The 26,722-nt window shown below is 35.7% G+C and overlaps 1 protein-coding gene and 1 long non-coding RNA gene across 2 annotated transcripts in view; one reads left to right on the plus strand and one right to left on the minus strand.

Moving 5' to 3' along the window:
- LOC145940217 (uncharacterized) overlaps nt 1–26,722 on the plus strand; it is a 198,723-nt gene that overhangs the window by 67,423 nt on the left and 104,578 nt on the right. Inside the window, exons 5-6 of the long non-coding RNA XR_014425971.1 lie at nt 6,080–6,282; nt 6,380–6,423. This is a non-coding gene — a long non-coding RNA (uncharacterized LOC145940217). The remainder of the gene's footprint in view (nt 1–6,079; nt 6,283–6,379; nt 6,424–26,722) is intronic.
- LOC145940159 (spondin-1) overlaps nt 1–26,722 on the minus strand; it is a 172,205-nt gene that overhangs the window by 46,121 nt on the left and 99,362 nt on the right. The gene's annotated exons all lie outside the window — the stretch shown is intronic.

Below are 26,722 nucleotides of genomic sequence, written 5' to 3' on the forward strand. Positions count from 1 at the left end.
CCGCTCGAGACTCGTTGTCCGCCACTCCGGAAATAATGCGCCATCCTTACAGACACACACACACACACACATACACAAATGCCGTACACCGACAGGTTCACTGCACGCACATGCATACTAAACGAAATCCTGAAAAATCCCTCGGACGATCTTCTCTGACGCTTTTCACCCTGTGTCTCGTCGGTCTCACCCCGGACCGGCATTCATCGTCACGCACGATTTAACGATCGATCGACGGCGAATAAACCGCGACCCGGGCGCCTCTGAAAAACTAACGTCGCTCTCCAGACGGGGGGAGATTTTGCAGCCGGTATTGTGCGCTACACGTCCAGCTTCCGCTGCACCATCCGTTCGCTTTTCCTCCTCGAGTCCTTTTTACCAAGGACTCGCGGAATTTTAAAACCGGGGGATCGGCAAAACATCCGGCGCAATTAAACGCCACGCGTCGCGCGAGCTCTCGGGGAGCTCGAGCAATTTTTGCACTCTGTCGTGCATTTTAAGATAAACGTTAAAACTCGATAGAAAACAATTGTTTTGTTTACTTTATATTAATTAATATTTACGTATTTAATTATAGACTATTTAATTAATCCCTATTTGCAAAGTTTTATACATATTATAAAAAAAAAGAAAAATAATTCGATTGCCGGATAATAATTGTGAAATGTTGACCGTTTTATATATATCTACGAGAAGCACGTTGTATATTGATCAGTCATATTTTTAATGCGTCGAATTATTGGCCGAAACGAGCTACGCGTTGCGGTTTCTCATAGCATTTCCATGAACAAACCCGAAATGTAGCTTTCAAAGGGATCGAAATAGTTCTCGTGCCACAGCGGTCCTGCCGAGTTCGAAGGAGACGTAATTAGTTACGAAATTAGTGAAAACCGCGAGGGATATGGACTGCGTGCGTTAGCAGTTAGCAGACTTTACGCAGAAAGTCCGAAACAGGCTGTTCCGTCGTAGTTTCGACGCAAACGAGTCGACCGCGGTCCCGTCATATTTTATCGTAGACCGAGAATCGAAGACTGTCAAATTCGATACAAGAGTTACATATTCGGATATTATGTTTTTAATAATCCGTTCTTTCGCAAACAATTTTAAATAGAAAATAATACTTGTACATTTCTCGAATACAAACAAAAAGATAATTTCCAGTAATATAATTTTTACAAACTATTCACAAATTGAAAAATAACATATTTTCTTATTTTTATCTTCTGTCTTGTTTGTGTGTGTGCGAAGAATTTAACTTCTATACATGGCAAAATTATATTCCCTAAGCGAGAGCGAAATTTCTTCTTTGAGATTCGTCGTTAATTAAATTGATACATTTTTCGTTTTCAGTTAAATCTCAGTAAATTATAATCTGTCTTTGTGCAGTGCGCTTTTGAGCTAATCCAACAGACTCGGCCAAAATATTAATCATTTTATTCACAAAAGTAAGCTAAAAAAAGTTATTAGGATCGGTTCGCGGCTTAAATTTGCCTCGTTAATTAGATTAATTAGTATCGACTCGCCTCTCACAGCCGCTCCAATCTGATCCCTGCCTGTCTTGCGGCGCCTTTCCTTCCATCTTGCCCTCGTGCTCGCCTCGGGCAGACAGAATTTATGAATGAATATTATCCCGTCCCTTTGAAGCTCTCTCTAACCCTCTCTAACCGGCCGGTAATTTCATCAGGACTTAAATAGACGTTGATTCCATCCCGCAAATTACATTCGCAAACAGTGGCGTTTTATTAATTTCGCTCGTTACCGGCGGCGAGGTCGCCTCTTTTCTGCCAGTACTTCCTTCTTTGCGCGAACTTGTATTAATGATCACTATTCAGGGAAATCTTCGGAGACACGTGTCTGTTTTATATTCCGTGAATCGCGGAGGTGAAGAATGAGAGCTCGCGGAAAGAAGTCGAAATAAAATAAATATAAATAAATGTATAAGATATAGAGAGAGTTCCATCTTTTTTCGACAAGATTTGAAAGAAAAGTACTGAATCAACGCGTTCGATACTTTGAAACTCAAATTTATACATTTATACATTTTCTTAACGCGCGCCGTGAAAAATAAATGCAAATAATTGGTGATTCAAATTAATAAGAATTGCATTCTCGCTATCAAACCGAGGTTTACAGATCTCGTGAATGATTTTCTCCTCATATGCAAATTTTTGCGATTGAAAATAAAGATTTAATCCAAGAGATGTTCAATAGGAATCCGATATTATTGGGAGATAACTTGATAAAAAATAACATAGCGAATTTTGACGTTGGTACGAATATCTATCAGGGAATTTGCACATGAAAGTTTAGAATAAATAAGAAATTCGATTCGATCAATCTATCGAAACCGTTCGAAACTTCTATCTGCTATTCGCTTACTCTCTTTTTTTTTTGTTTATTTGCGATCCCCATTCGAGCGGTAAGAACAGGAGCTACGGTGAAGCCCGGAACGAAGATTGACGACACGACGAACATGAATAGGCTTGCGATTCAATTCGCGAAATTCAATGTCACTGAATTTAAACTTCTGCACGCGACGAAATCAATCCGCCTAACGATCGTCATAATTCACCTTGTCAAAGAATTCGCAAGGCGCAAGGCGCTGAGCCGCGAATCCTTTTACGATAATTGTATCCTAAAAGCTCAATTCGATAAAAATTTCGCGCATCATCCGATAATTCACGATTGATGTCAAAAAAAGTTCTATTTATTTAACAAAGAAATTTGTCAAAGATTCAACAGTGTGCATTGAAAAAAGTTTTGCAGTAATTTTTAATTTTAACTTTTTTAATCTATTTTTCAGTCGTGTTTTAAAGAAATGCATAAACAACGCGTCAGACGAAACACGATAACACGACGCTTTTCGAGAATATTCGTAAATCTCCGCATAATATTCAGGCACAGGTACTATATCAAACATATCTCGTGTCTTAAAGCGGTCGAATTCCTGACGAACAAGAGGGATAAGAACAATGTAGATCGGGAGGGGAGGGGCTCTGGACCTTCCGGATTGGCTCGTAGTGCTTCATTCAACGAAATCGACCGGGCCGTAATTGAAATGCGAACAAAGCTCTCTCCTGACAATACGCGACCTTTAATTAGTGCCGCGACCGAAGAACGCGACGAGCGGGGTTCGTCGAACTTATCCGCGAACTTACGGGAAGTGCTTAGGGCAAACAAGCGTGATTTGACAAATTGCTTACGATCGCGCCGAGAGAGAGACGAGATCGTTCATTCCGGTAGCTGAAGAATGGATGTCTCGACAGTGCGCGTCGACATCGAGATTGATAAATTCGCCGGCGCACGATGGCAGAGGGTAGAAGTCGGATTGATGGTCGCGCGGAGTTGAGTTTCGAGCCGACTGTAAATGTTTTCAGTTTCCTTCTTCAGTTGCCGGAGAAGCAGGAGAGAAAGTCCGGATTAGAATCCGCGCGGATGAAAATCCGAGTAGGAATCTCTCCGCCTCTCCCGCCGGCAGTTTTCTTTGTTCGTCTTCATTTTCTTCCCGGAATTGGCGTCTGAGAGAGAAGCAACTTTTCAACTCATCCCCGAAAGTACCGAGAGCTAGGTCACGAAGATACTCCGCCCCGGAATAGCGTGAGAGGTTGCTACATATATTCGATATTCGATCCACGAAACTCCTGTTTACCATGGAATGTTCTCAGGCTCGGATCCTGGAAATTATAAAGATCCCGAGGAAGGAGGCGAGTTTCTTTAAGGATGTGTGATACCGCGGTACTCTTCTCGATACGTGCACAGATCTCTCTTCGCTCCACTTTTTCCATTCTACTCCTCTCCACACATTCTAATATTTCGAGGATTTTATCCTATTCGCACGACTATTATCTCTTTGGAAGTGCACCTTCACGTTTCGTTCTTTGTTCGGTTGAATATCCATTGAATATGGTTATATGAAGCTTAGCGCTTGAAATATACAATATATGTATAGAGAGAAGAAGTTGTACTTTATTCTATCGCGCCTGTTTAAGATGATATGTATTTATTCGCGTTTCTTAGCTGCACTAACTAAGCTACCATGTATGTGAATCATCGTCTTCAGGCGATATAATTTAACTGTTACAATATATTTTCCGACGATGAAAATCAAGCGCCATTTCTCTATTATCTCTGCTCCACTTTCTACACCGAGCTTTAATATCGCCGAGAATTTTATTTCAGTTATACGATTATTATCATTCCTGGAGGCCCACTTTTGTGTGTCGCTTTCTTGATTCACTGCCAAATATCTCTTCATATATAGTTCAACAGAAATAATAGTTGTACTAAAGAAAGATTTTACTTATTACTGTTTAAGATCATAGCTGTGTGAGTGCTCTTTATATTTACAATGCATTTCTTTTACTGCGAATACGTGACTTAACGTTTCCAAGCACAGTTGTATAATTAAACTTTATATTGCTAATTATAGCAGCACCATTTCATTAAATACTACGCACTAGGGTAATTCTATTTTATCTTCTTTCACAGCTTTAGTAGAGCATTTCGTACTGATATTCCTTTATTTTATCCACTCAATTACCTATCTTTTCTCATTCCGCTCTTTCATATCTCATTTGAAAGGTTTCAATCTTAAACATTCCTTTATATGCACAGTTTAAGAGAAATAATATTACCGATAAGAAAAGAAATTTTTACTAATGTCATTATTTTTACATTTTCGTCGTACAAATTTGTGTACACGAAAAAAAAATTAGCTACCATAACTAAATTTTAGCTGTCTCTATATTGCAACCTGAAATTTAGTTATCATGTCTAAATATTAGCTATGGTAACTAATATTTTTTAGCTATAGTTTAACGGAGAATTCTATAGCTAAAAAATATTAGCTATCACAGCTAAAATTTAGGGATGATATCTGAATTTCATATGTAATTTAAGAACAGCGCTAAAATTTAGCTATGATAGCTAATTTTTTTTTGTGTAGTAAAAGTAATAAAGTAATAACATGATAATTAATTTAAAAAATCCTGATATATAATTCTAAAGAAACGGAATGTATTTTTTATATATTACTAGAACAACACAAGCGCGCACTACGCGCGCGCCATTCTTCGGTTTTATGTTTAAAAAAATGATATATTTTTTTTAAATATAAAGTTCGTTTAAACTCGATTAATATTTTTTCACAGAAATTAGCTGATTAAAGCGTTAATTCGATAATTAAATTTGAAAATAATAATATGTTAAAAAATTAAAATAGTAATATGTTGTAAATAATATGTTACAATATCTTATTCTCGATTAATATTTTTTGACAGAAATCAGCTGATAACTATCAAAAATATTAATCGAGTTTAAAGTATTATAATATATTATTTAAAACATATTATTATTTTGAAAATTAATTAGCAAATTAACGCTTTAATCAGCTGATTTCAGTCAAAAAATATTAATAAAGCAAAAATTTGCTAATTAAATATTCTACTTTACATATTTATATTTATATTGTGTATGTTATAATTTGCTAATTAAATTTTAAAATAATAATATGGTAAAAGTTATAAAATAATAATATGTTGTAAATAATGTTTATAATACCTTATTCTCGATTAATATTTTTTCTTTCTAAAGCTATATCTTTTCGAACGAATCTCCTCCGAGTTTTAATTAATTATTAATATTAAGTCATGCATATAGTATCGCGCGCGCGCTATTAGAGTGAAGTTGCCGATGTTTGTAACCTCGGCCATTACCGAAACGCCGCGAGTATTAGGCAGTTGGAGCTGCGTCCCGCTGTGATTAATTAGTAAGCATAATCGTTAGAAACGATTTCTAACCTTTGTATTGTAATATTTATCAATCGCATATCATAATTTCAACGTTAATATGTAGTCGTAATTGTTCGAAACGCATATTTCGCGAAAAAATCGATGCAAAATCTCTTGCCAACATAACCCAACTTAATCTGTTTTTGCGCGCGCGAATGTGTTGCGCGATCCGTGGATATATTTATCGTTAATTCTAGTTTACATATATAGTTTACATACATGTATATTGTGTATGTTATAATGCAAAATAATAAGATTATTCTAATATGTATGTATTTTATTTGTTACAGGTAGCATTGCGATTCACGCGGCGTGTCGGGAGTGCCGTGTAAAGTTTCGCGTGTCGCGAGTGCCGTATAAAGTGTCGGACAATCGTAATTATTCGTATTTTCGCAAGTGATTATCGTGAGTGCTATGAAGGAGCAATGACGGTCGACCAAGAGAGGAGGAGGAGGCCCGGGGAGGCATCGGGCGGCATTGGAGCAACTGTGAGGTATGCAATATAAAAACATTTTTTCTAAACTGCATTGTTGAGATATTCAACACACACATACATGTGTATATACATAATTTGAATATTTTGTTTTCAGATCAATGTGTACTGTGTACTACAACTCTGCTATTGCACGTATCGGTGAGTGAGAAATTGTTTATTTTATAACATTTCTATAGTGGTTATGGGGGTGTATATAGTATGTTGAAAATATTAAAATAATAATATATTTTAAATAATATGTTATATAATATTTTATCCACGATTAATATTTTTTGACAAAAATCAGCTGATAATTGTCAAAAATATTAATCGAATTTAAAATATTATAATATCTTTTTCCAAAAAAGGCATGTTAATTGTAAATCGATTCTCGCAAGTATTGTTGCATCTTTTTCGCAATGCTGATTGACTGTTTCGATTCGCATTGTGCGTTATATTCGTAGCATCGAGAGGCTGTCATCGCGAGGGTTAGTAGTTTAACAGTTTGTTCAAAATAAAATTAAATAAAATAATAATATTAGTTTTAAAATATGTTGTAATACTATCAAACTGCTAACCCTCGCGATGACAGCCTCTCGATGCTACGAATATAACAACGAATCTTAAAAGCCAGTGAGCATCACAAAAAAGCGACAACAATAAACTTCGATATATGCGAGTATCGACTTTACATATCTTTTTTAGAAAAGGATGTTATATTAGATAAATCTTTCTCTCACGTAGAAAGAGCATCTCACACAATAAAATGATGTGAGTGATACAATGAACCTTTCACACAATTTCTACATATCGCTTCCATCTTTATCGGATACTTCGACTATTTATGTATCGTTGACCTGAAAATCTGTTACATCGACAATAGATTTCCTTCTCATTGATTATGCAGCGACTCCCATTTTCGAGTTATATATCTATACCTTACCATTTTCCTCTATATCGTTATCATACTTTCTTAATCTCGTATTACTTCGCTCTAAAGCTATCTAAAATTTTATAGGATGAGAATTTATATGCTAATGCAAGGTGCACAGGTACGTTAGAGGAAAGTTAACGTTTCTGACGGAGAATATGTTTTTCGAACAAAATGTTTCTGCTTAATTTCTTCCTTGCCTATAATACTCTTCAAAATTTATTTTTAATATATATAATGCTAAAAAAAATTTTATTCTTATTTAAGATGCTCCTTGCCCTCTTTGCTCTGCTATAAAGATTGAAAGAATTTTACATTGATCGAAAATTGTGCATCGACATATGCACCATCCGTCAGATTTAGAAATAACTATCGATTTGTCCGACATTACGTACATTCTTCGGTGAACATGTCTCTATCCATTGTGCGTCTATGAAGAAGGTGGAACGCGCGAGTCGTACTCCATTTTCCAGGAATTTAATAGAATTCACCGCGAGAACCTACATCTTGGCACTGATGCCAAGATAGATAATAATATGCCAACAAATTTTCTTGGAAATATATATATATATATATATACATATATATATATGTACATATTTATAAAAAATTTTGCCTAATGATTTTCGTGCAACGAGATTATCTCATCATTTCGTCCTATGTCTGATCTAATCTATACTTAACTCCTTGAATGCGTAATGAATATAATTTACAGTGTATTTTATACATACATATTGTATATATATTATATAGATATAAAGAATTTTGCCTAATTATTTTCGTGCAACGAAATTATCTTATCATTTCGTCCTATGTCTGACTTAATCTACACTTAACTCCTTGAATGCGTAATGAGTATAATTTACAATGTATCTTATACATACATATTGTATATATTATATAGATATAAAGAATTTCGCCTAATTATTTTCGTGCAACGAAATTATCTCATCATTTCGTCCTATGTCTGACTTAATCTACACTTAACTCCTTGAATGCGTAATGAGTATAATTTCCAGTGTACCTTATACTTTTATATATATATATTATATAGATATAAAAAATTTCGCCTAATTATTTTCATGCAACGAAATTATCTCATCATTTTGTTCTATGTCTGACTTAATCTACACTTAACTCCTTGAATGCGTAATGAGTCTAATTTACAGTGTATCTTATACTTATATTATATATATATATATAAAATATATACATATATAAAAAATATATATATATAAAAGTATAAGATACACTGTAAATTATACTCATTACGCATTCAAGGAGTTAAGTGTAGATTAAGTCAGACATAGGACGAAATGATGAGATAATTTCGTTGCACGAAAATAATTAGGCGAAATTCTTTATATCTATATAATATATACAATATGTATGTATAAGATACACTGTAAATTATACTCATTACGCATTCAAGGAGTTAAGTGTAGATTAAGTCAGACATAGAACGAAATGATGAGATAATTTCGTTGCATGAAAATAATTAGGCAAAATTTTTTATATCTATATATATACATATATAAAAGTATAAGATACACTATAAATTATACTCATTACGCATTCAAGGAGTTAAGTGTAGATTAAGTCAGACATAGAACGAAATGATGAGATAATTTCATGCACGAAAATAATTAAGCGAAATTCTTTATATATATATATATATATATATATATATATGTATATATAATATATACAATATGTATGTATAAGATACACTGGAAATTATACTCATTACGCATTCAAAGAGTTAAACATAAATTAAGTCAGACATAGGACAAAATGATGAGATAATTTCGTTGCACGAAAATAATTAGGCGAAATTCTTTGTATCTATATAATATATATTATATAGATATAAAGAATTTCGCCTTATTATTTTCGTGCAATGAAATTATCTCATTATTTCGTCGTATGTCTGACTTAATCTATACTTAACTCCTTGAATGCGTAATTTACTACAGTATATCTTATATATTTACACTAAATCTCTCTCTCTCACTATGGCCAGTATTCATAGTCCGTTCTTATTTCAAGACCGTCTTAAGTAATGTCTTAAGATGCAAATACGGCTCTGTGATTGGTTAATCACATTTTAAGATTGTACTTAAGACAGTCTTAAATATAAGAACCGACTATGAATACCGGCCTATGTTTAATATATTATATAATTACATAATATAAAATTCTATTGGGTTTTATATATGTATATCTATAGAATAGATAGAAATTTTTTATATAAATTGCAGAAGCGAACGTGCATAGAACTTAAAATTTGGGCGTGCTTAAAAGTTTAAAGTATTAACGTTTCCACGCTACCTGAAGTAGTTACGAAAACGCCGGAGCAGCTCTCGCTCAGTGTCCAATAAAATCGTGTTATGCTGCGAATGGATGGCCTAGTTTTCGTACAATTTCACGGCGATAAAGTCAAAGAAGCTTTTACCACGCTGATGTAGCACGCGGCGAAAGAAATTTATGCGTAGCCGTATGGCCAATAAATTGTAGCTATATTTTTGTACACAGACATATACACACATATACAAGCTATGTCCCAAAATGAACAACGAGAAGCACTTAATCCTTAAAAATTAACAACAGAGATCATTTTAAAGAAAAAGAGTGTCACTATATTTCTCTTTTATTTTTATATTATATAATTTTAGTGGGGGTATTTTAAATTTATAGCATTAAAATATTTTATTTTTTCCAAGTTATTATAAAATATCACTTTAGATCTAATAACTAAATTCTCTTTTTAAAAAATCGATGCAATCTCTCGGTCTCTCTCCTCTTTCTTCTTTTACCTGTTAATCAATTAATGATTTCTGTAAACTTGTGCCTAGTTCATAAGGTTACGTGCATGGAACCACTCTCGTGCGAAGTGGATCGGCGTGTTTCTCGCGAATTTAATGAAGTACCACAAGGCTTTCCATTCTGGCACCGATGCCAAACTCTACCCATAATAATACGGGTAAATCTACTCTCTGGTGTAGCCATACATTCGCATACTGCACGCGTGCGCGTTTCTGGTGTATGTGCGGGTCGGTTCGGAGGCAAAGGTTGGCGAATACGGGTGACGTTCCGGAGGATTTTGGCCCGGTGCGGTAGGAGAGTCGCGATACGGAGGAGCTCTCGAGCTCGAAGTCTCTCCATGGGTAGCACGATCCAACTTGATACAACTTTCCTAACAAGCCGGTCTTAACTTGGCGAGCAACCGCGAGTCGTCTTGTGCATGGCGTGCAACTGCGCCTCGCACTGCATCTTCCTTCCCTTCGTTCCCTCTCTCACCCCGCGACGCGTGTCCTCGACACCTGCACCTGCACGACTGAGTCTCCTCGCGGATGTATGAAACGCGCTAGCAGGCGGAAACGTGTTTCTGCAAAGTGGATAAACTAATTTTCTCACGACGATAGTATTATTTCGCGCAGCGGCCAGCCTCGTGCGACCTAACTTCATCTCTGTAGCATTGCGCATTTTCCGACATCTTGCTATGTCGAGAGGCAAAAATGAAAAGGGACCATCTCCTCTGATGGTAGTTATCGAATTTTGCGCTATTAATTCATTCCTTTGGCGAATAATTTTTGAAATCTAGAACATCTACGGCGGTTTTTTTTTAACTTCTACAGATCAAAAGTCTAAGCATATTTTTTTTCATGCTTTCGGATCTTTCAAAAGATATCTTATAAATAAACAAATAACACAATTAATATATTTAAATCTAATTACACGCATGGTTGAAGAACCATGATTTAGAGAATTATATTACAACTATATGTGTACATATTATGAAAATTATATATATGTAAATTAGGCTGTTAATTCCGCATGGTTTACCGTATCGAGCATATTGAATTAACGTTAATTAATTGGGCATCTGGTTTATGATTGCAATGGAATTATTTAATTATATCGAATTTTGCAACTTAATCTTGATGCACATACATGTTTGCAGCTGAATATGTCGCGATATTAATATCAAATCACAAATCATGATTAGATAATTATGACGAATGTCGTTATTTAACATTCTGGTACAATTATGCACTATATTTATCCTCTAATCTCTATATATATTCTTCTAAAAAATAATTCTAAAAAAAATATTTTATAGACTTAAAGTATATGGAATTGATTTTTTCTTTCCGATCTGTAACGTTATCTAGGATTATTACTTGTTTTTTACCGATGTTAATTTTTCTATTCTCCATCGTAATAATAATAATTCATAGCGGTGAGGTGTTAAAGAAATGGTCCCGATGCAGTTTCTCACCCGGATCGTTAAGGACACTCTTTCATTTGCTGCAAAAATGTTCAGGAAGATTTGCAGCTACCGGAATTTGAAACTTCCGTCCGTCGTTGCAGTCGATTTACCGTTCGCATTTTCGAACCTGCGCGTACCGTAAGTGCGATACGCTCTATATATCGATATCGATCCGTTTTCCCCTTATCGATGAACCGGCAAATGGATGGCGCGGAGTAACGTTTCCCGGAAATGGGGCATTTCGAATGCCGAAAATTGAGAGCTACCACCACTGCCCCAGTGGGCGAACGAAAAGGGGTTTACGGAGCAGCGGCCTCGCGTCTAGGAAGGAAATGAACATTCGCTCGCTTAGATTCTCCGGGAAACGAGTGATTATTGAACGCGTAACCGACTGACACGTCGCCGATTGACGGAGACGGAGTCGCGCAGAACCTAAAGTCGATTCTGTCGGCAAAATTTATCGGAAGCGGCAATTAACGTACATCAAGTAACACCAAACGAAACGATCGATAATCTGACAATGAGAAGCTGTCCGAATAATTTCCCTCGCGGAAAATATGAACAATGTGCCGAATAAACGTTACTGTCATTGAATATCATGCGTAGCAGAAATTACAAACGAATCACGTTTTCGATTATGAGAAATAATAGAAAAATAATATATTTTCAAACGTGTAAAGTATTATTTTTTTTATTCGAATGAAATTACAAATATATCATTCGTTGATACTTGATCATACCGAATATAACTTTTCATCAAGAATATCAGAAACATATTCGTTAATTATTACTTCGAAGCGATACGTTTGTCACGCAAATCTTGTTATTCGATTTTTATATTTTATTTATATATTTATTTTATTTGTATTCTATTTTTATATTTTATTTATATTTTATATTTTGTGCTATATATCTATCTTGTTACTCTCATTCGTCTCATATCTCTTCTCTCTTTTTCATCTATTCTTCTTTTCATGAATCTTATCATTCCTCTTTACTTAATTATTGTCACATTTTTATAAGGAATTTTTTATACCATAGAGCAAAATAAATTATCTAAATTATCTATTTAATTCGCACGCAGATTATGATCTCTGATGCGATATCGAACGATGCCGAAATACGTGGTTCATTTCTATTGGAAGGTCTATCGTCGGGAAAAATCGCGCCTGCAACATCAATATTTACACGACCTGGCTGTGTCGTTGTCCAATGGAATAATCGTCCATTTCGCGTGGAGGCCGTACAACGCCAACAGCCGTGTAGCAACGCGGTCGCCGCAATGCACCGAATTTATCAGGAACAATAACTAATTTCGCGTAAAGCCGTATAAATTATGAACCGTTCCCGTCCTCTCCTCTCTCCTCTCTCGCGGTGTCGCGATAGGATGTGGACGCGGGAGCGGGCGCTTTTCCGGGCGCTTCGATTGCCGTAAAACCCGACGTGTCGCACCGCGAGCGCGTGTTACAAGCCGTGGCAAACAAACGGGCCTCTAACGAACCCCCGTCGGCTTGTCCATGCGAACGGTACAATGCGTCGCGAAACGCCTGAATAGCGCGGGTTAGTTGCTCGACTAGATGCGCGCGTTTCGATGTTTTGCAACTCGGTTTCGAAGCTCGATCAGAGTTCACAGCGCGAGAGCCAAGATGAATAACTGTTTTAAATTCTAATCCGAGAATTGGGAAAAATACAAGAACAATACGTCTCTAATTCATCTTGAATCTCTATATTTAAAAAAGATATGTATATGTATATTTTTTTTATATAGAGATTCAAGATAATTTAGAGATGTATTGTTTCTCCATTCTTTTTTTAATATACACTATTATGTAAAATCTGTTCTTTTTTTTAAATATAATTTCAAAACGCTTTGAAGATAGATTCCTCAATATAAAAAATTAACAGATGATTGAAGATGTACAATTAACTTTTTAATAATTTGTAGAACTCCGAACTATATAGTTATTGAGAAGAAATCAAGTTCGTAATTGATATAAAATTCGTTTTGTTTTATTCGGAGCAGTTGGAGACAGTTTGCGTAAAGTTTAGATGTCGTGAGAGAAAAAAATCGATACATATTTATTCTCGTTTTAGCTCACTGCGCGATTATTCGACTGCTAATTATAGTCATTTCGCCATTATCGATTCGACAATCGTGTCGCGAAGGTACGCGTCGTTTTCAAGCGGTTAAATTGCGCTCGATAATTGTTTCACGCGCTAAACAAGCTGAATAAATTATGACGACCGCGCTTGATGGCAATTCTCTCTCTTTCTCTCTCTCTCTCTCTCGCCTGTCGATTAAGATAGATTTTACGTGGAGCGACATAAAGTGCGCAGAGAGAGATCGCTCGGGGTCGCGCGATTGGATGCGACCGTATAGCCGCGTGAAACAGCGTAAACAAGCGGCAAACCGACATATTCACGAGAAGTGCCGTATCCCATTTCGCAATTCACCGCGAAGCGTTTAAACGGTACGCATTAGCGGCGCGGATCCTCCGCGCGCGCGGTTATTTGATTAGAATTTCGAAACTGTAACAGAGTTTTGCCTGATGCGTTAACCGTCCGCGTATTTGCGGCCGGAGATAACGATTGTCGCAGAGAGATACGCGAAAGCGCGTTAAACCATTATAACCCCGCTGCTCCTATTCTATTTTCAGCCTAATATCTTCCCATAATATTGAACTTCTCAAATAATGAATTGTAATCTGAAATTTGTTCAACAGGGAAAAAATATAAGAAAGAGTATAATCATTTTGTTTAGTCTTCATAGTACTGGAATATGATTTCGATTTTTATAAATTGCTCCATATGTCACAATTTTAAAACATTTGTGATTAAAGATGCAAAAATAGATTTAATATATTTTATCATATATTTGGCATCTTAGCGTTTTTTTGTCGAGGAATTCAAGTTGACAGATAGTGATATGATTCGCTCTATATGCCTCTCTTTAAACTGTGACATTCTCCATGAACAATTATCAGCTCGTACGATTAATTAACTTCAAAATTCATGATATATTTTATAATTTATTGTAATTAACAAAGTATTTTTTAACGGCGAAGAGTACATATTGGCAGTGATTAGTCGTTTTCTTTTTTTTTTGGAGCATATTTATATTGTATCGGATTTTTGTCGATGAAATCCTCCCACTGAGTATATATATCTTGACGTTGGTAGGAAAATTTATTCAGAAAAAGAAGCTAATTACCCAAACGTTTTTAACGTTTTCGATCGATATCCGCGTTTTCGTATCTCAATTAGTTTGGGAACGCCATCCAAAATGTACTATTCGGCAGTGCTGAAGATATCGCGCATCCATTTTTATCGTACCGTGATTCGTCTTAATTTTAATGTTTCGCGAAATGAGGCGATGCTGATTGCGTACATGTTCACGCGATTTCGAATTCAGGCTCAAGAACCAGCTGATTGAAAGCACGCTCTGTTCTAAGCGCTTCAAGATCGGTTAGAATTGTCTTGCGATCGATTATCTTAGGAGAGATCGACGTTAATAATATATGACACGGTATATATGTTCGAAAAATTTTGTTGCATTCAAAGTGAAGAGTGTCATTGAAATTTTCTTGCAATTTTAATCGCAAAGTTTTCAGAACTGTGGCATAATGGAGTAATTTGAAAGCTATTTAGTATCAAAAACTATGAGAAATAAATTTTCTTGACGATTCTCTTGTGTTAAAAATGTTTTTTATTAAGCTGTATGGCAATTCAAAATATTTAACAAAAAATTACAATAATGTCCGTATCCTAGCCAGAGCAAAAGATGTTTTTGTAAAAGAACATTGTAAAAGAACATACACACACAGGAAGATTTAAAATTGCATACAATATTTTTAGCCTTTATTAACACGCACATAAAAAATATGAAAAAAAATAATAAAATCATATATTAATTCCCATTTCTAGAACAATATGAACTTATGATATAGATTCTGAATATATAATATCCAAGTGGGCTCCCAGAGATTCTATTATCGTCATCAATTAAGATAGGGTAAACTGCAGTTGCGGGGTCTTATACCGAGGGTAGTCGCTATCGCTCGCGTCAGCGATCGAAGTTAACGTCGAACACAGCGCGGTCTAAGTAATTGGAATTAATTATCGATACCGGAATTCGGAATTCGTACACGTTGCGCCATTTTGCCGCTATTCCGTGCCGCGTCGCAATCGCGGACGTTACTCTTGCGCGGCACGTTCGACTAATTTCGGTTCGGGAGCGAATTACACCGGATAAATATTTTGTAACGAACACTTGGCAGCATGGCAGCTAGCAATTTAATCTTATCGGGAGCGTTTCCGGTGCATCGTGGATTATTCTTCCCGCGGCGCTGATCGGTCATCGCCTGGTCATTCATCAATCGGCGGATGCAAATTATCGCCATATGCATCCGCGGCATTAAAGAATTATCCATTAAAGAGTATTAATTTGCCGTTAACGACTCGTATGTAATATATCAGGTTGAAATATACCTCGTATTTGTGTATCAACGGAAAATGTCACTCGTGATGATAATGATAATGGAAAAATCGTCCAATATACTCCGTCGAATACACGATTCATTGTACGCGAATTTTTCATTGTGGCAAATTGATTGGTAAAAAAAAACGATTTGTTCCTCGTCAAATCGTATTATTGAAACATCGTAATCCTCGACGCGAAATAGATTGAAATATTTTGATGTTTTCTATTAATATGTGACTCGATATATTTTACACTGTGCGCGGTTAAGGGAATTAAATTAGTTTTGCGAGAGAGAGAAGAAAGAGAGAAATATTTTCCAGAATTTGATTTGCGGTGTATGTGACACGCTACAGGGTTTATTTTCACGATAGTAGAATGCGCGAATATATGTATATTGAACTGTCAGTTAAAGCATAAATGTTAATGTATATTGTGTTGCAATGTAAAATAATTCAATATCGTTTAACAATAATTTAATACGCTTTCTGCAGTATATTGCTAACGATACAAGAATTTTATTCTATTTTAAACAGAGAAAGAGAGAGAAATATTTCAGAATTTTCGTAAAAATCTGCCGGATGTGTTTCAATATTGCGCCGCGATATTCGTTGCTCGCATCAATCTAGAACGTCAAATGCGCGACTTCTTGTTGGAAATCAATCATTAATCGTCGTCGATTCTATTTCGCGTGTAGTAGATCGCGTCGAACATGGTCGCATAAATCAAGCGAAACGGGGCACTTTTTACGTTGCTAGCGGCTGGACAGAAAATAACGGCGCACACGCATCGATTAAAACAATATGGGAAAAAATACCAGAAAAAAAAAGATTATTTACGACAGTCAACAGTCGACTATTGGTATAGCAATTTTGTTCTTTTCATAAAAAAAAAATTTTGCTCTTTAACAAGAAGTTTACACAAATTACAAGAACATTTATTAACGAAGAAAATTAATAAGGGAAGAATTAGAAATAAAAAAAATTCTTTTGCGAAGAGTTACATTGTCATAATTAAATATTTATACAAGCACTTTATATACATTGCATCGTATATTATATTTCTCTCATACATTAAAATATAATTTTATGAAGAAATAAAAAATTTAAAGAGAGAGTCGCGAGGCTCTTGTTTTTGACAAGACTGAAAATAATATACACTTTGTGTTGGCGCGAAAGTCTAGAAACGTAGCAACAAGAAAAAAAGAAAAAACACGCGTTTCTATGCAAGCGAGTTCTCTTGCACGAACTGCTTAATCTGCCCTCTGTGACGGAGAGATATTCTTTTCTCGCATGCAAGCGTGCGCGTTTTTAACTCGTAAGAGATACTCGTAAAAGGAGAACAATTTCGCGTCTTCGTGTTAAAGTGCGAATGCAATAATCTACCTTCCGCCGTTGCATCCTACGCAGATAATACGCCAACGAGAAGTTCGCGAGCAATGAAAGAGAGGTATTCGCGCTCGCGACAACCAACTAATGTGCGAGAAAATGAAGAACAAAAGCGTAAAAGTTGAAAACGTGACGGCTTTTCATAAAGCCGTCGAATTCAGAGTCGCTCCATACTAGGCTACTCAATCTGCGACGAAGTTTAAACGCTTCTGTTTTAAATGGGACAACATATGATATTTAATTCTAATTATACGGGCATCAACAGCGCGAAAATTTGCGCGATGATGTGCGCGATTATCTTTAAATTCGATACTGTTTCCTTTTTATTTCTATGCAAAATTATAATTCTGTATTTAAAATATCAAAATGTCTATTTTTGAAATTTTTATATATAAGTGGATAAATATTTATACATCTCTGTCAATTTAATATAATCATTATCCTACGTGAAACTATATAATATTTCCGAAATTTTATGGGGGGATGCGGTACAATTAATATTTTTTTGTAAAATTTCTCAAAAGACGCATATATCGAGCAAAGTAGAAACGCGAAAATCTCACTTGCCTCGATTAAACTCGCAGTGAAGCGAACGTACGAAACGACCGTCAAAATTTCGCTTCCACAAGCCCCGTTTCACCCACCAAAGTTCAAATGACGGAAATGAGCTTAAAGCGTTTTCTTCACGAGCGCAGCGCGATTCGGCTACGCCGATGTACATTCGAGAGAGGACGAGAATAAAGTTAAAGAATCCTGGCGTCAGCCAGGTGCGAGGTGGAAATGAAAGAGAGAGGACGAGGGCGAACGGAAGTGGCCATCCTGGGAAAAAGATGAGGACGGCGACAAAATAGGCGAAGAAGTAAGACAGAAGGAAATCATAGATATATAGATGGAACGGCGAAATGGAACGAGGGGTGATTGCGCACCTCTCGGAAACGTTACCCACTTATGCACGGCACATTTAACTCCATTCCGCGTTATAGTGCAAGGGGTTCTGGATTCGAACTCCAGCCAACTCTATGCGTGACGTATGCACATGTACACGGGAACGTGCTATTCCATTCTACGCGAAAAGTCGTAGTCGGTAACATAATCACTTGTTTTAACACCTCTGGTTTCTATGTACGATATATATGTATGTTGGTCTCCACATACAGATACACAGAGAGAATTTTCACTTAGAATTTATCCTGAAAATCATGGTAATCGTATAACAATATGGTATATGGAAAGAATTTTAAAAATATGTTTGATTAATTTTACCATACTTTTAGTCAATTTCACTATACTTTTAGTAAAATTAATCAAACATTTTATATTTTATTGTGATAGATATTATTTTTTATTGTGATAAATATTAATGAGAGAAATTCTTTCCATATTATATTGTCCCACGATTACCATGATTTTCAGGGTAAATTCTAAGAGAAAATTCTCTCTGTGTATACCTATACAGAAAAAAGGAGGACCTTGCTCGCGAGATTTTCTGCGCAATTTTCGTTTAAAACATGATTTTATTATGTTTTTCTTTCACAAAAATTTGAGATTTTTAAATATACATACATATATTCATACGCGAGGTAATTAATTCCGCAAGTGAAGTATATCACGTATGCATCCGTGTTTTTCTATGATCGTCACCGGGGGTGGCGGATAAATCAGATGTCATCCGACGCGAGAGACGCGAAACGACAAATGGTGAATTTCTCGCGATCGGTCATCCGATATTCATAAGGCACGACGCACGCGTACCGATGCATAGTTCATGTATATCATGTTCATATATATGGATTCGCGTTCATATATACAATGACACACGTGGCGGAGTCGCGCGCCACGTGGGAATAGGAGTTATTCGCGGGAGGAGGAAGAGAGAAAGGGCATGAATATAAATGAACCGCGTGTGCACGCGCGCGGTGTAATATCGTGTGCCGGCTGTAATTTCCAATGTAACTAACTAAGTTATGTACATACACGCGAATCTGCAGTGCGTGCAACCATGAGAATCCGAACGTGCCCGCGGCATCGCGGCATTGTTCCGTATAGATTCAACTGCAAAGCCGTCGTTCGTTTCGAATCGAAATCGATATTCCGAGCCGAGTTCAATTTTTAACGCTTGCGAATATGGAACATGGTACGAATTTTTTTTCATTTACGCGCGAAGATTGATAGAATAAGCAGGTACAGAAAATATATGTTTAATTGAAATAAGTTGGCACAGAATTGTTCGTTTTTTCACGCTCGGACAATTCCAAATTCAATTTGATACATTTGCTAAGTGATTAATTTTTGCGTGCGTACAAAATGCAACAAAAGTTGTATGCTACTTTTTATATTATTTATTTGTGTCACCTATTTAAAAAGCATTTTTAGTAGTAAAGTAACATTTTTGTTGAGACATATACGAACATATAATATAAGAATATTAACTCCATTATTTTAAATCAATTATTTTTATTCCATATATACCTTTAATGCATTAAATATTTTCCGGGCAAAAGTAGGAGAGAAAAATTTTTCAAATTCTTCCTAATACTGATTCAACGGATGTGTCGCTAAATTAGCGAGCGCTCGTGCATGGTTCGTTTGTCTCGTCGAGGGACGAAACTCAACAGCACTTTCTCATCTACGAGGATCCTTCAGACCGTGACTCAGTTTAGAAGTCGCGAGGACTTCGTTAGTGCGGCTTTTCAAGCTAAAAGTCAAACATCAAGCAACCGGGTGTAGGAGAATTAGGGCGCTTTGTTACTTCGCCTCTTATATAGATAAAGGAATATCTTAGCTGATGAACTCCAAAGTAGATATACCTACACATGTACATTTTATATTTCATAATTTCGTTATTTCAAAATTAATTTGGCCGATGAGAAATATCGGAAGTATTCATTCCAACTGATTTGCCTCGCGGTACACACATAAACGGGTTAAATTCTCTACGTATTTCTCATTATGCGCAATTTTACGCAACTAATACGATCGTTTATAATTACGTTTGAATTGTATTAAAATGAATTTTCAGCTTTGTAATTTAATTTGTTTATTCATTATTTAATAATGCAATGTTTTGTGCAATCTTTTCACAGTATAATATTTTAATTTAATTACCTTATATATATATCAACAAATACGTGTTTGCACGTAGTATAAATTATAATTTTATAAAATTGCGCATTTTCAACTTTATGGTTTATCGCACAAAAATTCTCCTCTTATATAATTATGTACATGTCATTATTCCGCAATCGCGAAATTAATTTCCATTAAAATGTCGTTTTAACGAGCTCTTCTAAATAACTAAATAGCCATTTAAAAAAGATTTTTTTTTTATTGTAGATGCTCAGAGCACAATGAGTCGAGAATATCGAGAATATTGTACGTCAGACGGTATAAATATACGCCTCATATCGTCGTTTTTTTCCACTCTATTCACGGTACGACCGCTCGACCATTGTTAGTGCTTCAGCATGCACGGCGGTTAAGTGCGCGTTAAGAGAGACCCGAGAGGCGGGCAAGAGAGGATGATGCTCAGAGAGCGATGCAGTGCCACGCAAAAGCATGTAGGTGGCTTTAGGCACCGCGGCAAAATCTGCGGTGACGGTTTTAAAGGCGCCACTACAATTTGTCAGGCTTTCTTACGTGGTTACGAGATCGCAGGCGCGAGGTCAAGTGTACTCTGGCGATAAGAAACGTAATAGCACTTCTTGCACCTTCTGTTTTTCACGTTGCATTCGCCTACACGTGGATACTCGAGCGGGTTGGAAGTTAAATGGCTTTATGATATTATATAATGACGGTGTAGCATACAACGTTCACTTTTTTATTCACAAAATTCCGATATAGTAATTGAAAGACGGGATTAATCAATTAAGCTATTTAAACGAAAAGTTCTCCTGCGCATAATAGAAAGGATACGAATTTTCCTGCATGATATGAAATAAGTGACAAGAAGTTCTGTCGTACGCTGGTGAATAAAATTTCTCTAAGTATTTAGTTCCTGAATGAGGCATTTAGTCCTCAAATGACGTTTCTAATAAAGCTCCCTTGTCCATTGGCGAGTTATTCTTGACAAGTTGTACGTGAACTCAAATTCTCATTATACAGTTCGTAGTCGCGGAAAATTACTTCTACAGTCATGACATATCTAGTCAAAGTTGTTAGAGTAGCGTTTGTGAATTACTACCACGAGAGAACTGTTGCGAACATCTGAACATTCAGTCCGCCAAGTTGCATGAATTGTGCAAATTGAAAAGACAGAACTATGTTAATCGGGCAAAAATTTGCGACGCAGTTGATTCGAGGCAGTTTGATTAATTACCATCACATTATGCACATCCACAATGATGATACGTATATGTGCTAACAGACAATAATTAATTAATCAGTAATTATCGTAATGAGAAGCAAAATCGACGAAATAATTTCAAAAGAATTATACATAACAAACGTCGACCCAAATGCATAAGATGTAGTAATTCTTGTGCGTATATATATATGACACTGTGTGTACTGTATATCTAAGATTGGCTGAATATATAATATATATAAGGGGATGTTGTTAATCAAAATCTATCGCATATGAAGTGTACATAAATGCATAAGGATCGTGATAGTAAAATACGAGGCAACGTTCGGAGTTCCTTCTGCGTAGACAGTTTAGCTAATAAATCATTAAGCAACTCGGCACCCGAGCGATGTCCTCGACGAAGACGGATGATATTAGATTCGCAGAGACGTTCCTCGTCGAATGGCTAATTCCTTTAGTAATTCACGTGTCTGCGTACGCAAGGAAACGACTTTGAATGGAGAAATTGCGATAAGTTTCGAGAGCGAAATCCTTGTATCGATGCTTGCTACAGAAAATATTTGTTAACTTGGCTTCGTGTACGATTTAATCGCGATCCATCGACACAAGAAAATAAAAAAATGTCCATAATTTATCTAAGACCCATTTATAAAATCTCGATTATAGATTTAGATATAAAATCACATTTGAAATAAAAATCGTATTCTATAAAAAAAATTATACGAATCCGTGATTTTATTTCATAATTTTATTCTATGACTAAAATTAAAATTGAATGATTTATTGTACATGTGTGTGTATACGATGCACACGCGGAGCTTTATTTTATATATAAAAAATAAAAACTTTTATCCAATTTTCATAATTGACTGTTTTATTTGTTTTGTTGTGAGATAAAAGTATGAAATGAAATGGTTTTTAATCTTTATCCTTAATAATTATATGTATTTATTGGTTATATTATTAGTTAAAAGAGATATAGTAATACAATTTTATTTTATTATAGCTGTTTATGCAACTTTTTAAACACACGCAAATCTCCGAAAACTATTACGTGTACACAAAACTATTTCAAACTGAACAACAGCGGTCAGGGGAGACGGTTACATATTATTCTATAGACGGCAATAATTTTGTCTACACTGCACGTAATTCGTTTGAATGCACAACGAAGTAAATTTCACTGAATTAAACAGAATTACCAACTATTGTGCGCACAGAGTATAATGGATACAGATACATTTCAACAGGTTAAAATACGCCGTGCGCGCAAGTTGTATTTTTTGTTTTCTCTACCGGAACACTCACGAACCAGGCAACCTGGTAGTTGCGATAAAATATGGCCGGCATCGTTGTTTATTTACTACCATTATGACTACCTCGGGCTTGCATACCGGAATGTGTCTAAACTTGACATCTTTTGTTCATGTTACGCGGACCAGGTCGCCGTGTATCACGGTTGCGATATGAACTATAAAAAAACATTTCGCTAGCTGACCAAGTTTCCTTGCGTCATGTGATTTTATTTATATATGTATATAAAATAATGCAAAATTTAATGAAAAATTTCAACAGTCTCGATGCTTATCTCTTGAAGAAGCATTTGAATTTCTAAAGAGAGAAAAAACGAAATTACATTTCTCTGTCAAAATCTCAGAGACATTGCAGTCAAGAAAATTTGGATTATGCGTATACGACGCAAATTTTCATAACATGTGCATATACGAAAATATGCATAAATTTCCGTAAATCCGGTCGCATAATTTTCAGAAATACGGCGTGAAAAATATTTCGGAGAAATATTTTGTTGGCAGGAAAACTAATGGCTATGGATGAATTTTTTTGCAAGAGCGCGTTCGAAAAATTCATTTCTTTAATAAAAACGTTACGAATTCTTATTTTTCATTGTTCAGAATTTATAGCAATCTTAAAATTATTGATAATCCAGATAAAAATTTCCGAGTAAAAATTTTTCGCTTTCTTTTTGTCGTGATATAAACTAACAGATATGTAAGATGAGGAAATATTTTACTTGTATCATTGATTAATGATATATATATATTTTAATGTACATCTCGCAGCAAATGTTTAATCAATTTTTTCTCGCAGTCATTTGCGACTGTTTTTTATTGAATGTGCTGAGAACACAGACTCGAAAGAATTCAAATTCAAAGCGAAACTATCGTTGTGTGCTCGTTTCGGTTCATTCATGAGGACGTTCTTGCTCAGTTACGCAAGACATAGTCAGAGATGTTTCGCACGTCCAGCGGTTACTTCGGTCCGGCTCCGATCAGGTTGGCGCCTTATATATTTATAGTTTGACCTAATCTCTCAAAGAAGAGAACGTGGAGACGCGCGACAGATGGAGAGAATTACCGCGCATTTCCCGGCTCTCCGTTTTCCGTGAACGCCGTCATGCCGCTGGCATCCGTTTTCGCCACTTCGCATCGGCGAGGAAACGACGAAATTAACGCCGAAGAGGTGAGTAACCGGCTCTGCTCTTCGGCAACAACACGTTTATTCCGTCGCTTCCTCTCGGATGCCTTTACTTTATATAACTGTCCGTGATACTGAGCTTAAAGCTATTATTTTCTTTCTCTATTCTATCCACAATCTTTTTTTTTATAAATTTTTATATTAAATTAACTGTTCAATATATACATATCGTATATGTAAAAGCAGAATAAATAATTATTTTATTTATTTTGAAAAATTCAACTATGATTGTCATATTATATAAAATATGTTTATATTTTTTAAATTTATATTTTATTTTTTAAATATATAAATTTAAGATTTAGGTAAAATAGAATCACACAATATTAAATAGAATTATATTATATATTATATTATATATTAAATTATAATACACATAATATCTCAAATTTATCTAAAACCTATAAAATTTACATTAGGTATACATTATACATATACATTATACAAATTTATATAATACAGAAACAATGAGATAAATTAAAGATAAATAATGTAAAATGTATTTCTAAAATTTTAAATAATATAATAAATATATTTATCCCCCCAATTGTGAACGAGACGATATTGCCGTGATATCGGATTTTGCTGATTACATTGCCTTTTGCGGAAACGCAGCGATTTGTCCTGTTTTCGAGTGCGAATTACATAAACAGCGGCAGAAACGAAAAATAAAAGAGCGACAGAAACGTACGTATATGTACGTAGCTAAGCCGTGATATCGTCTTATCCCCATGGGAGACTTTAAGCTGGCCAGAGCTTAACGATCGCGGGAAACGACGGCCACTTTGGCGAAGGGAAAACGACTGCTCATTCGCCGTCTCTCCTTTTTGGGGAAAAGAAATCCTTCGTCGACCTAACTTGACGGCCAATTAAGACGACCGATTACTCTCGCTCGTATTATTCGTCTCAAATAAAATTCGTTACGTCTCTCTTTCTCTCTCGTCTCGTCGGATATTTTCGGCTCGAATAATCGGGAACACTTGTGACGGGATGGTGCAACGCACTCGCGGCATGTTTAAAGCCGCAATCGGCCTAAAAAAAAAAATCTCTTTGAAATTTTGGTTTAGCAGTCCTTTCTCTTTCTCTCTTTTTTCTGTCGCGAAAAACCCTTTCACACAAAATTATACGAAGCGTTAAAATTGCGCGCGCATTTTCTCGAATTAATTTTAACAGTGCGGGGTGCACCTTCACTATTTACCTAATGGCACTACTTATTATCAATTTTAAAAAATTTCATGAGTATATAAAGTAATAATGATATAAAGGACTATAGTTTTTCAGACGAAAAGAATGAAAAATATTACGATATATATACGTTGTATTATATAAGACGAGTAGAGTTAATCTCTTTAGACAAATGAGCAAATAGAATTTTGTAAACTTTTAGGAAGTCAGAGCGAAATATTCAAGTTGTAATCGAATTCAAACGCGTACATGAATGATCCACTAGAACGCGATGCTATCGAGTTATGTTTCATTTCACGGGTATTCTTTATTTCTCGACGAGGAACCCAAAAATAGAGGAGAGACATAAAAAGGAAAGAGAAAATGTCGTTTAGGGAAAAATCATGAGCTCTTTCTCTCTGTGAAAGTGACGGCCGCATAAACCTGTTTGGCTAATTATCCTTTGATGTGCTTATTCGTACGTAACGTTGCAGCTCGCATCCGACTCACTTATTTCATAAGCTAAGAGACGAAGGAGAGTAAGAGAGAGCTCTGACTAATATTCACCATTCGCTCTTCTCTCGCGAAAATCAACAGTTACGTATTCTGTTTGCCGACGTCGCTTGGTGCTATCAAGAGGGAGAGAGACAGAGAGAGAGAGAGAGAGAGAGAGAGAGAGAGAGAGAGAGAGAGAGAGAGAGAGAGAGAGAGAGAGAGAGAGAGAGAGAGAGAGGGAGGAAGGATCCTTTGATCCTCGCGGACGATGAACATCGTCCGTTTGCGTCGACAATTACGAATTGAGTAATGAGATGAAATACGTGGCGCCGACGAGACTCATCCACCAGCGACACGAAATCAAGTACTCGCAACTGAGTTTGCGATTCACATCCTTAATGCAAATTATCGTATCTTAACGTGTAGAAATCATCTTTCCTCCTAATCTCGTAGTTCGTTAATATTATTAAAAAGAAAAATTACTAGCATATTATTAAAGAAAAATTAATAGCATCAATTTTTCACAAAAAACGTCGCTGCATCTTAAATCTTACGTGATAATTTAGGATCGCTTTGTACAATTACAATTAATGTCATATTAATTAGTATTATTAATTCTAACAAAATATTATCTACGATAATTTCAAAATTGAAGGTAATATCGCCTTCGAATTTTTTTAAACATGTATTCGTACAATTTCATACGTATACAATAAATATGATAAATATATCACAGCGATATATGAAATTATGAAACATCAGTCGTCTCTCTCTATTTCATTCTCGACACGTGGATAATCCTTGTGCCCCTCGCGCGATTCTCACCGTGAACAAAGAGAGAATGGATAATGCTTGACCATTTGCACATACCGACTGTACATTACTCACCTCAAAAGCACCTCTGTTACCGCTGAAAGCGCCCTTCGAGGCT

The sequence above is a fragment of the Prenolepis imparis genome, unplaced genomic scaffold, assembly GCF_030444845.1.
Source record: "Prenolepis imparis isolate NDT839.2.m4 unplaced genomic scaffold, iyPreImpa1.0 SCAF_1, whole genome shotgun sequence".
NCBI lineage: Eukaryota > Metazoa > Arthropoda > Insecta > Hymenoptera > Formicidae > Prenolepis > Prenolepis imparis.